The sequence below is a fragment of the Macrobrachium nipponense genome, chromosome 22 (genome assembly GCF_015104395.2).
Source record: "Macrobrachium nipponense isolate FS-2020 chromosome 22, ASM1510439v2, whole genome shotgun sequence".
NCBI classification, from domain to species: domain Eukaryota; kingdom Metazoa; phylum Arthropoda; class Malacostraca; order Decapoda; family Palaemonidae; genus Macrobrachium; species Macrobrachium nipponense.
In genome coordinates, this window is record NC_087213.1 from 16,058,377 (window position 1) to 16,067,972 (window position 9,596).

Consider the following 9,596-nt stretch of genomic DNA (forward strand, 5'->3'; position numbering starts at 1 on the left):
AAGACTCCAATTCATCAAGATGGCTAATAGCTCTACAAGTAACAGACCTACCAGAGAAGTCCAGTCTTGGAGTGAATGTGTGTCTTACGTAAATTTGTTTTTAATGCTTGTGAAAGCAGGTGAAGGCTTGAAATAAAGACTCATCATTCAATTTCCACCATGTGGTACAAAATCGACCTCTCTCTCTCTCTCTCTCTCTCTCTCTCTCTCTTAGTGTTTCGACTTCTCAAATCTGATGTGATATTTAATTATTTTCTATGTGTTTTTAACTTTCATATTGATGTTCTCTCTGGTGAAGGTCTCTCTGCAGCCTCTATCAAACTTAGAAGTTAATGAGTACTTAATTTTTTATTCAATGAAAAAACATTTATCAGCAAGATTTATTCTTCATTTGCAACCTTCTCCCTACTAACATTAGATGCATGTATTTTTGCAGTGAATGGATAAGCACAAATATGTATGCATGTATGTATATATGTATGGCATATACACAAACGTAAGAGAAAATAGAGAAATTTGCGGTATATTAAGGAAGCTCCTAGCATATATTACACATGACATACATTATTAGCAAGTTTACATACACATAAAAACGCACAGTAACATACTACACATAAAGTAGCTTTTGGGTCAGTCTGGACGATTTCTCTCTCTCTCTCTTTCGGTCTTTCTCCCCAGCTCTTTCTCTCTCTGCGGTACGCCGGAACGGGCCGGGGAACGAACGAACACTGCCACCACCACTCCGTCGTCATCTGGGCGGCGCTGGCAGGACCTAAATTGAAAGCAAGGAGCCAGTGTGCCTCGCGCCGTGACTGTGAAAGTTAGGATGTACAATTTCTCCTCCGGTCGGGGCTCCTAGCGTGGTTTGTTGTGTGGGACCGTTCTCTGCCGACGACGGAGGGAACGAATGACCTTCGCATTTTAAATGCGGTTTCCAACGTTGCTGCTTCGTGATTCAGTGACGTTTCCACTGTTCGGCGACAATATTGCTCCAACGGCACTGGAATTATCCTCGAAACTGGATGACTTATAGTTTTTATTCGTTTCTTCCTCACGTGGACTCTGGTGGTGCGTCCTGAGGATTATGATTAGTTGTGCCTGATTTCATACGGTATTGCGTCAATGTGCTATGGAAACGACTTACTGAAAGATCATCTTTACGGACGCGGGATTAATTTAAGGAAGGCTGAAGGTAGGTCATTGTAAGAGGTCTTTATGCTTTGCCTTCAATGTGTGTGTATACTTATAATATATATATATATATAGTATATATATATATATATATATATATATATATATATATATAAAGTTATAAAAGGCCCATTAAAACACTGTTTTAATGGGCCTTTTTATAATTGAGAAATTTCCTGTTTTAACAGAAGAATTTAGAATTTATTTACACATATATACGTATGTACATTATATATATATATATATATATATATATATATATATATATATATATATATATATATATATATATATATATATATATTATATATATATATATATATATATATATATATATATATACACAAACACACATACAGATGGATCCACAGTAACTCTTGATTCGAAAGTATGAAATGTAGAAATATATACGGAACGTATAGCTTTCGCCATTCCATAAGGTTCATAGTAACGGAAGGATGACTAAAGCTGTATCTCTAAATATATTTTTAAAACATTTCGTCTTTCTATCAGAAACTATAGATGTGGATCCTTCTGCAGATAACTGGAACACGATATGATCTCTTAATTTCACACTTTTGTCCATCCATATATATATATATATATATATATATATATATATATATGTGATAATATATAATATAAACTCTTGATTCAAAGATGAAATGTAGAAATATATACGGAACGGTATAGGCTTTGTCCATCCTAAAGTGTTCAGTAGTACGGAAGGATGGACTAAAGCTGTAACTCTATATATTTTTAAAAATACATTTCGTCTTTCTAATCTAGACTATAGATGTGGATCCTTCTGCAGATAACTGAGAAGCACGATATGATGCTCTTATATTTCACACATTTTATATATATATATATATATATATATATATATATATATATATATGTATATATATATATATATATATATATAAATATATATAAAGATATAGATATAGTAGGAACGTGTGCTAATCAACCTCTTGATGAATCAGTTACGATATATAATCGTTTAAAATCATCACCATATCTGCATATCATTGTTTAGAAATTCTGAATAGCATTTTCTTATTATATTTTTCCCTTTATCATGGATATGAAATATCTCGTTTATAAGATTGCCATTTGATTGGTCGTTTGAATTTTTGAACGCTGTTATTAATTACAGTTCTAATTTGCTGCATAGTTGAATGATCATTGTTGTCATTGACAGTATCATTTTGTGTATAATTGTCATATCCAGTAATTATTGCCTGCTACGTAACGTGCGATGATGTATTACAAGTTATCTAATCTAACCGTAATGCTGTTTCTTATTGTGACTATATCGTTTCCAGGTATTTGTTATTAGTTCGAAAGAAATGACCTGATGATATTTCCCTTTTTCACAGAATGAAGTTTTTTTTTATCCATAGTCGTAAAAAAAAATATAATAATTAAATCTTGTCTGTGTAGATTCTTAAAGAAAATGACTTTATTGTCAAGATATTTTTGCAAACGGAAACCATGAACGCGGAATCTCTGTCGTTGGGAGTATTTTTTTTTTTTTTTTAATCCATTTAGACCAACGTTCTGCCTTATAGCATCTCAGCTGGACAGGGAGATTTTGTGATAAACAGCGGATCTTTCACAGGAACAGCTTGAGGAAAGCATTTTGGTTCAGTCTCGACGTCTAATAGGGTTATTTATTTTTCATTTTAGATTGTATTGCCGGATTCCACTGCAAGGACATAAGGTTCCACAACTCTGCACCTATATTACAATGAGCTTGGATTGATTGTGACTGTATGAGGGTGTGTGTTTGAGCGCGTGTATACGAGATAAAGAGAGAGAGAGGGTTGGGGGACAGATTTTATATACCTGGGTATTAGTTCCACCTCGATGGAATGGAATTCCTCGTGTGAGTCCACTTAGAATTGATTGTGGTGATCCAAGGACAGAATGTCATACCTGACTTGGAAATAGGCCTTAACGAGCCGCGTGAAGTTAGTGCTATCTGCTGTGTTAAGGTTAATCATATTTACTAGCAGCATCACGACGCGATTCTTCGGGAGAGAATTCCAGGAAATTTATCGTTTTACTTTTTAAAAAAGTGTGCTGGCTGATTTTGATCTTTGACAAGCACTGAGGTGGAAGGGGAGTTCAAGTGGCTAGGTATGAGAGATTCCAGTTATAGGGTATTTTATAAAGGACGTATTTGGCGTCGAATACTGTGGAATTGTGAGGCTAAGGGTATCTCAGATTTTGAAAAATAGGAAGAACAAACTTGGGATATCTCTTTTTGCTGATATGTAGAAGGTTCTCTTGTGTACCCTTTGAATTTCTGCCTGATAAAGATTAAAAAGATAGAGGTTGAGGGAAAGAGAGATCATATTTACAGAATATTGATTACATCCAGCACTTGAGATTTCAAAAGCATTACCCAAAACCACTAAGGCGAAATGATCAAAATTTCATTGATCTAGGTCACGGAAATTAAATAGTTGGATATGAGTATCTGAATACGATTTTAATCTTCAGATAGCTGGTGGCGGTGAAATTGTGTAAACGGAACGTTTTAATTGCAAATGGCTATTTTAGGGGAACTTGTTTTAATTGTAACCTACTTTATGCCTACATAGATTTTAACTTAGTTATTATTCTTAGCACACCATATTATGATCGATGGCAAAGATACTTTTAGTATTATTATTATTATTATTATTATTATTATTATTATTATTATTATTATTATTATTATTATTATTATTATTAACTTGTTACCAAGGTCTATCAAAATACTTTGTTATTGGCCTTTCCCGATAAGAAGATTTAAACTAACTGTAAGAATACAATCATTACAGATATTTTCGTATATATGTGTGTGTGCGCGCGCGTGTACATGTATGTGCGCGAACACAAATGTGATCGTTTGTAGCAACATCATCAATTTACAGGGGTTTTTTTCTAATAAGCAAAGTACTTTACAAACGAACGATTTATAATATTTCGATTGCGATATGGCAAAAAGTTGCAAGTAACTAAATATCTTAATAACATTCATTTATTTAGCACGAACCCCAAAGAGTTGTTATTCCCTGATAAAGGTCGTGTCCATCAATGAAGAACTGGGCATACTTCAAGATGGACCCTAAGCATGATTTTCTTTGCGACTGGATTAGAGAAGTGTTGAAACCTATTGGCGTATTGAATTTGAGAAAATCATTGGAACTGAGTGAGTGAAGGTAAAAGATAATAAGGTGGGAATGTATTGCTGCCAGGCCAGATAGAGAATCGATAATGGTTTATATCGAGATAGATGATGGGTTTCACTGGCAAGCGATCGATGTAATGGGGCTTTTGACAAGACACTGGAAGACGATCTCGCAACGTTGTGGGTTCTGAACTGCCATCTTCGCACCCGTTTTGATTAAGGAGAAGCAGCTTAATTATATATATATATATATATATATATATATATATATATATGGATATATATATATGTGTGTGTGTGTAGTGTGTGTGTTGTGTGGTGTGTGTGTGTGAGAGGAGAGCGTGGCCACCCGTTGATTAAGGAGAAGCAGCTTAGTTTATATATATGTGTGTGTGTGTGTGTAAATATAGATAGGTAGACAGATATATATATATATATATATATATATATATATATATATATATATATATATATATATATATATATATTATACTGTTACTGGTTTTCGAATAAGCGAACATTTGTAAGGAAGAGGCTCTCACGACAACTGACTTCGCAAGCTTCCACAGAATAGGATGTATGTGAAAGAAGAGAGGCATTCCCGAAAGTATTCGTGCATTAGGCTTGAATTGAAATGTGTTACTAAATCCCAATTGAAACACCAAGACGAGGTAGACCTTTACTTGATAAATTGAGGACACGAAAGCTATAGGTTGTTAAGCCCAGCACTGGGACACTTTCTGCCAGTCAGTGATAAAGATACTAACAAGAGGAGTTAGAGTGGTTGGACAGCAAAATAAAGAGATCGAGAAAGTCAACGAAACGAAGTACAAAGATCTAAAGGTGGAACTGATAGAAAACCCTCACGGTTGCGTCAAGAAGTAACAGTGGGACTGAAGAAAGGAACCGAGAACGGAAGTGAAGTAAAAGGCTGAAAAGTGGGCGCTGCTAGGAAGGGCCGGGAGGACGCTGCAAACAGTGCACCACCACCTACGGTGATGACTCAAGAAAGACGTTTGTCATGAAAAATATATTTATGAACTGATGCAAAGTAGGTGGTTTGTCAGATTTTGAAATAAAATATTTGAATCGGCATAAGTGCTCACATTTTTCGTCGAATGTTAAATCGGATTATTGCAACGTCAGTTACTGAGTAAGAGTATTTTGGGGACACAAATGGGCTAAAGGTTGATTGATTGGGGTCTGCTGAAACATTCTGATGGCTTGCAATTTAAAGAGAGAATTCCATTCATCTATTTGCATGACACAGCTATTGGGCGGGGGGCGGAAATCAGGACCCATCTAAACTGCACAGTGGCAATAGAGCATTGTTCTAATATGAGCTTTGTAATTGGATATCACTTATTCTTTTTCACTGAGACGAAAGACACCTCGTCAATGTAAATGATAAGTCTTACTGGCATGGTCACAGAGGTTCTCCAAGTCCTTGATATAAATGTATCAAAATGCCAAATTCTCAGAGGTGGGATTTGTCGGGTTATAATTCAAAAGTAATGAAAACGATATTTTTGCCAGAAAAGAAAATCAGATACAGCAAATAAATCACAAGCAGTAGGGTGCGTCTGAAAAGTGACTGGAAAATACTGTAGCTGCTTTTCCCACCCACCCACCCTCTCCGGTTTTTTTGTTCCGCCTCCCACGCCCATCCCAACTCCTTTGACACCCAAATTATTGCTCGGCAGAAAAAAAAAAATAAGTTCAGTCACTTAAAGGAAATTGTTTCAGATTGCGAAGAATCGAAAGCACTGAAAAATCCGAGGAGAGCACAATAGTACAATAGTGAAGGGCAGTTAGCAGAAAAACATGTAAAGAATGTAAAAGAGAGAAAAAGAGGCTTTTGTTAAAGACGATGCATAAACTCAGAAATTTAAATTATTAGGGTTAACTTAAGAGCCTAAATTCAGTCCTCAGTGATATAAAAATAGTAAAATTTAATTTCAGTACTGAACATTTTTTTTTTTTTTTTCATAATTTTACGTTTCGCATCTGCCTCTTACATGACATATGACCTATATTTCCTTTAGTGGGACAAGATCCCAATTTCAGTCCAGACAGTGAAGTCCTATATCGGTTCCAACGACTCCCAAGTATTGCGACGCCGAAAGCGCTCGCTCAGTTATTCATGTCGTCGCTGGGGGCCAGAATCGTCTGGTCGGGAAATCGAAGGAAATGGAGGTGGAGGAAGTCGAAGAAACGAAATTCGAGGATAAATAGCTTTATAGGTCCACTTCTCCCTCGGGATGTGGGTTGATTCCTATCATCAGGAAATTTCGGTTTGAATTCCTCCTTAATGATAGTCAAAACAATATCCGAAAAAAATCCTCCATTCTCTCTCTCTCTCTCTCTCTCTCTCTCTCTCTCTCTCTCTCTCTCTCTCTCCTTCAAAACAATATCCGAAAAAAAATTCTCAAAACCATATCTGAAATCTCTCTCTCTCTCTCTGTCTCTCTCTCTCTCTCTCTGTCAATATTATCTATTGTAAATCAGTCCCACCTTTCTCTCTCTCTCTCTCTCTCTCTCTCTCTCTCTCTCTCTGTCAATATTATCTATTGTAAATCAGTCCCACCTTTTCTCTCTCTCTCTCTCTCTCTTCTCTCTCTCTCTCTCTCTCTCTCAATATTATCTATTATAAATCAGCCCCACCTCTCTCTCTCTCTCTCTCTCTCTCTCTCTCTCTCTCTCTCTCTCTCTCTCTCTCTCGTCAATATTATCTATTATAAATCAGCCCCACATCTCTCTCTCTCTCTCTCTCTCCTCTCTCTCGCTCTCTCTATCTCTCTCTCTCTCTCTCTCTCTGTCAATATTACTATTATAAATCAGCCCCACCTCTCTCTCTCTCTCTCTCTCTCTCTCTCTCTCTCTGTCAATATTATCTATTATAAATCAGCCCCACCTCTCTCTCTCTCTCTCTCTCTCTCTCTCTCTCTCTCTCTCTCTGTCAATATTATCTATTATAAATCTATTATAAATCACCCCCCCTCTCTCTCTCTCTCTCTCTCTCTCTCTCTCTCTCTCTCTCTCTCTGAACAATACCCGAAAAAGAAGGGAGTTGCAACTGGACCGAACGATGCGATGGAAACGCCTCGTAAATACAGACCATTTTCAAATTTCATCGTTCACCCGTGGCCGACTTACTTGGAAGGAAGTCTGAAGTCGGTGCAATCAGAGTGGTATGTTCTCTTACGAAATGCTAACTTCAACAATGAGCTGATACTAGGAGATAAGCCTCGTTTTTTATTTTTTTTTTATTTTTTTATTTTTTACGTCGTAAGAATGATGGTCGAAAACCCCATGTTTTGCTGTGATTGGGCCTCTAGGAGCTTTGCTGTCATGCTCTCTATCGATGGAGTTCCATAACCTGTCTTTGACAACAGAAGGACTGAAGATTTATATATATAAATATATATATATATATATATATATATATATCTCTTATATCTATATATCTATATATGTGTGTGTGTGTGTGTGTGTGTGTGTGTGTGTGTGTGTGTGTGTGTCGGGAATGCTAAGACTATGCCGATATACTTCATACATTTCTCCGGGATCATCCGTTGTCATGCAGTTGCTTGTGCAATATATTGATGTCTGTCTGATTTTTATCTACCTATGTATCTATATACACGGGTATATATGTATACACACATATGTATATAAGTATAATTATATATGTGTATATATATGTGTGTGTGTTTTCCAGTAAGACAAGTCCTTTAATTGGGATCCTCAGAAGAAAATGTAAACATTAACTCTGTTACTTTTCAGTTACTTCGATGGTTTAACCACAGCTTCGTTTGCTGTTCTACTTTGAATGTAATGATTATTCACGAAATCTCTCGGTATTATAACAGAATGATTGGCAGATTATAATAACAGATTTGCCATTTTGACGAATAACGCGGTAGCTACGCCAGTCCACAGGTGTAGAAGAATATTTTCTAGGAAAAGATGATGGGGGAAGCACATTGCCACTAACCAACAGTCCAATATTAGGTAATCACTCTAAAGGTGCATCAGTATCTTATAAAAACTTCGTACCATACAATTTCAAGGCATCCACAGTCACAAATCCATCCATAGATGATTGAAAAGGCCCACTCTATAATCAAACCTTTCACACGTGGATTGCTGCCAAGATATGTATAAAAGTAGGCCTATCAAATCGTAGAATGAGACATCCCTTTTCTAGGATATGTCTTCGTATTATTTCAAGCATAAAATGTCTCTAATTGGACTTCCAGTCACATTTTGAATGACCAAATAAAAAAAAAGTTAGGGAATATGCTTCCAAAAATTGGGAAGGCTTAAAGTATATACTATTTACTCCACGAAGTTATGACTGGTGAGTCAGATTACTATCAAGTGAAAGGCAAAAGGTAATGTACCTGCCACAAGTAGTTACATGGAAACTCACCAAAGGTACGCATCATATAAACTTATACATACACACATTATATATATATATATATATATATATATATATATATATATATATATATATATACTATATATATATATAATATATATATATATACGTATGTATATATATATATATATATATATATATATATTATATATAGAGAGAGAGAGAGAGAGAGAGAGAGAGAGAGAGAGAGAGAGAGAGAAACATATACATAGAGAGGGTGCATGCAGTAAATGTTATGTTTTAACGTTCAGCCGAACATGTTATGCGTAGTACTTGCCTGTATTTGTGTGATTATATGATGAGAAAAAAGTTGATAAGTAGATTTTGTAATACATAAAAAGGTTTATCTCTTACGGCGTGTATCATTATATGAGCGCTAATATTTTAATTGCAGTGTTTTCTTCTTCCATGTCGTTTCTTTAAAGAGGAAGTTAATTGGACGTCCATTATCTTTACGACTAACAGCGTTATTCGGAAATCTGGGGCCATAAATTTCAGATTGATGAAACATCCAGGTGAACAATTTTTTTTTTTAATTGAGCTTTTAATTTTTCACTGTTTTTAGAATTAATTCTAGAGGGTATTTTATTGTCGATTTTGATTTAGAAGTAATGTAGCGGTGTTAATTTTAAGGAAATGGCTCGCTGGCTAAGGAAAGCTGGAATACCTACCCTTAATTGGATGAGAACAATAAAAAGGGAGGCGGGATGTGAGTGGAGATTTGTGGAAGGTAAAACGCAGGAAAGACATAAAGGCTGAATTTCACGAGGA

General features: G+C 35.7%; 1 protein-coding gene across 1 annotated transcript in view; it reads left to right on the forward strand.

Annotated features, from left to right (window-relative positions):
• Nucleotides 1-765: 765 nt before the first annotated feature.
• The window catches only part of LOC135198511 (serine proteinase stubble-like), a 141,155-nt gene continuing 132,324 nt past the window's right edge, over nucleotides 766-9,596 (forward strand). The window contains exon 1 of the mRNA XM_064226149.1: nucleotides 766-1,192. The gene's annotated coding sequence lies outside the window, so the exon portion shown is untranslated. The remainder of the gene's footprint in view (nucleotides 1,193-9,596) is intronic.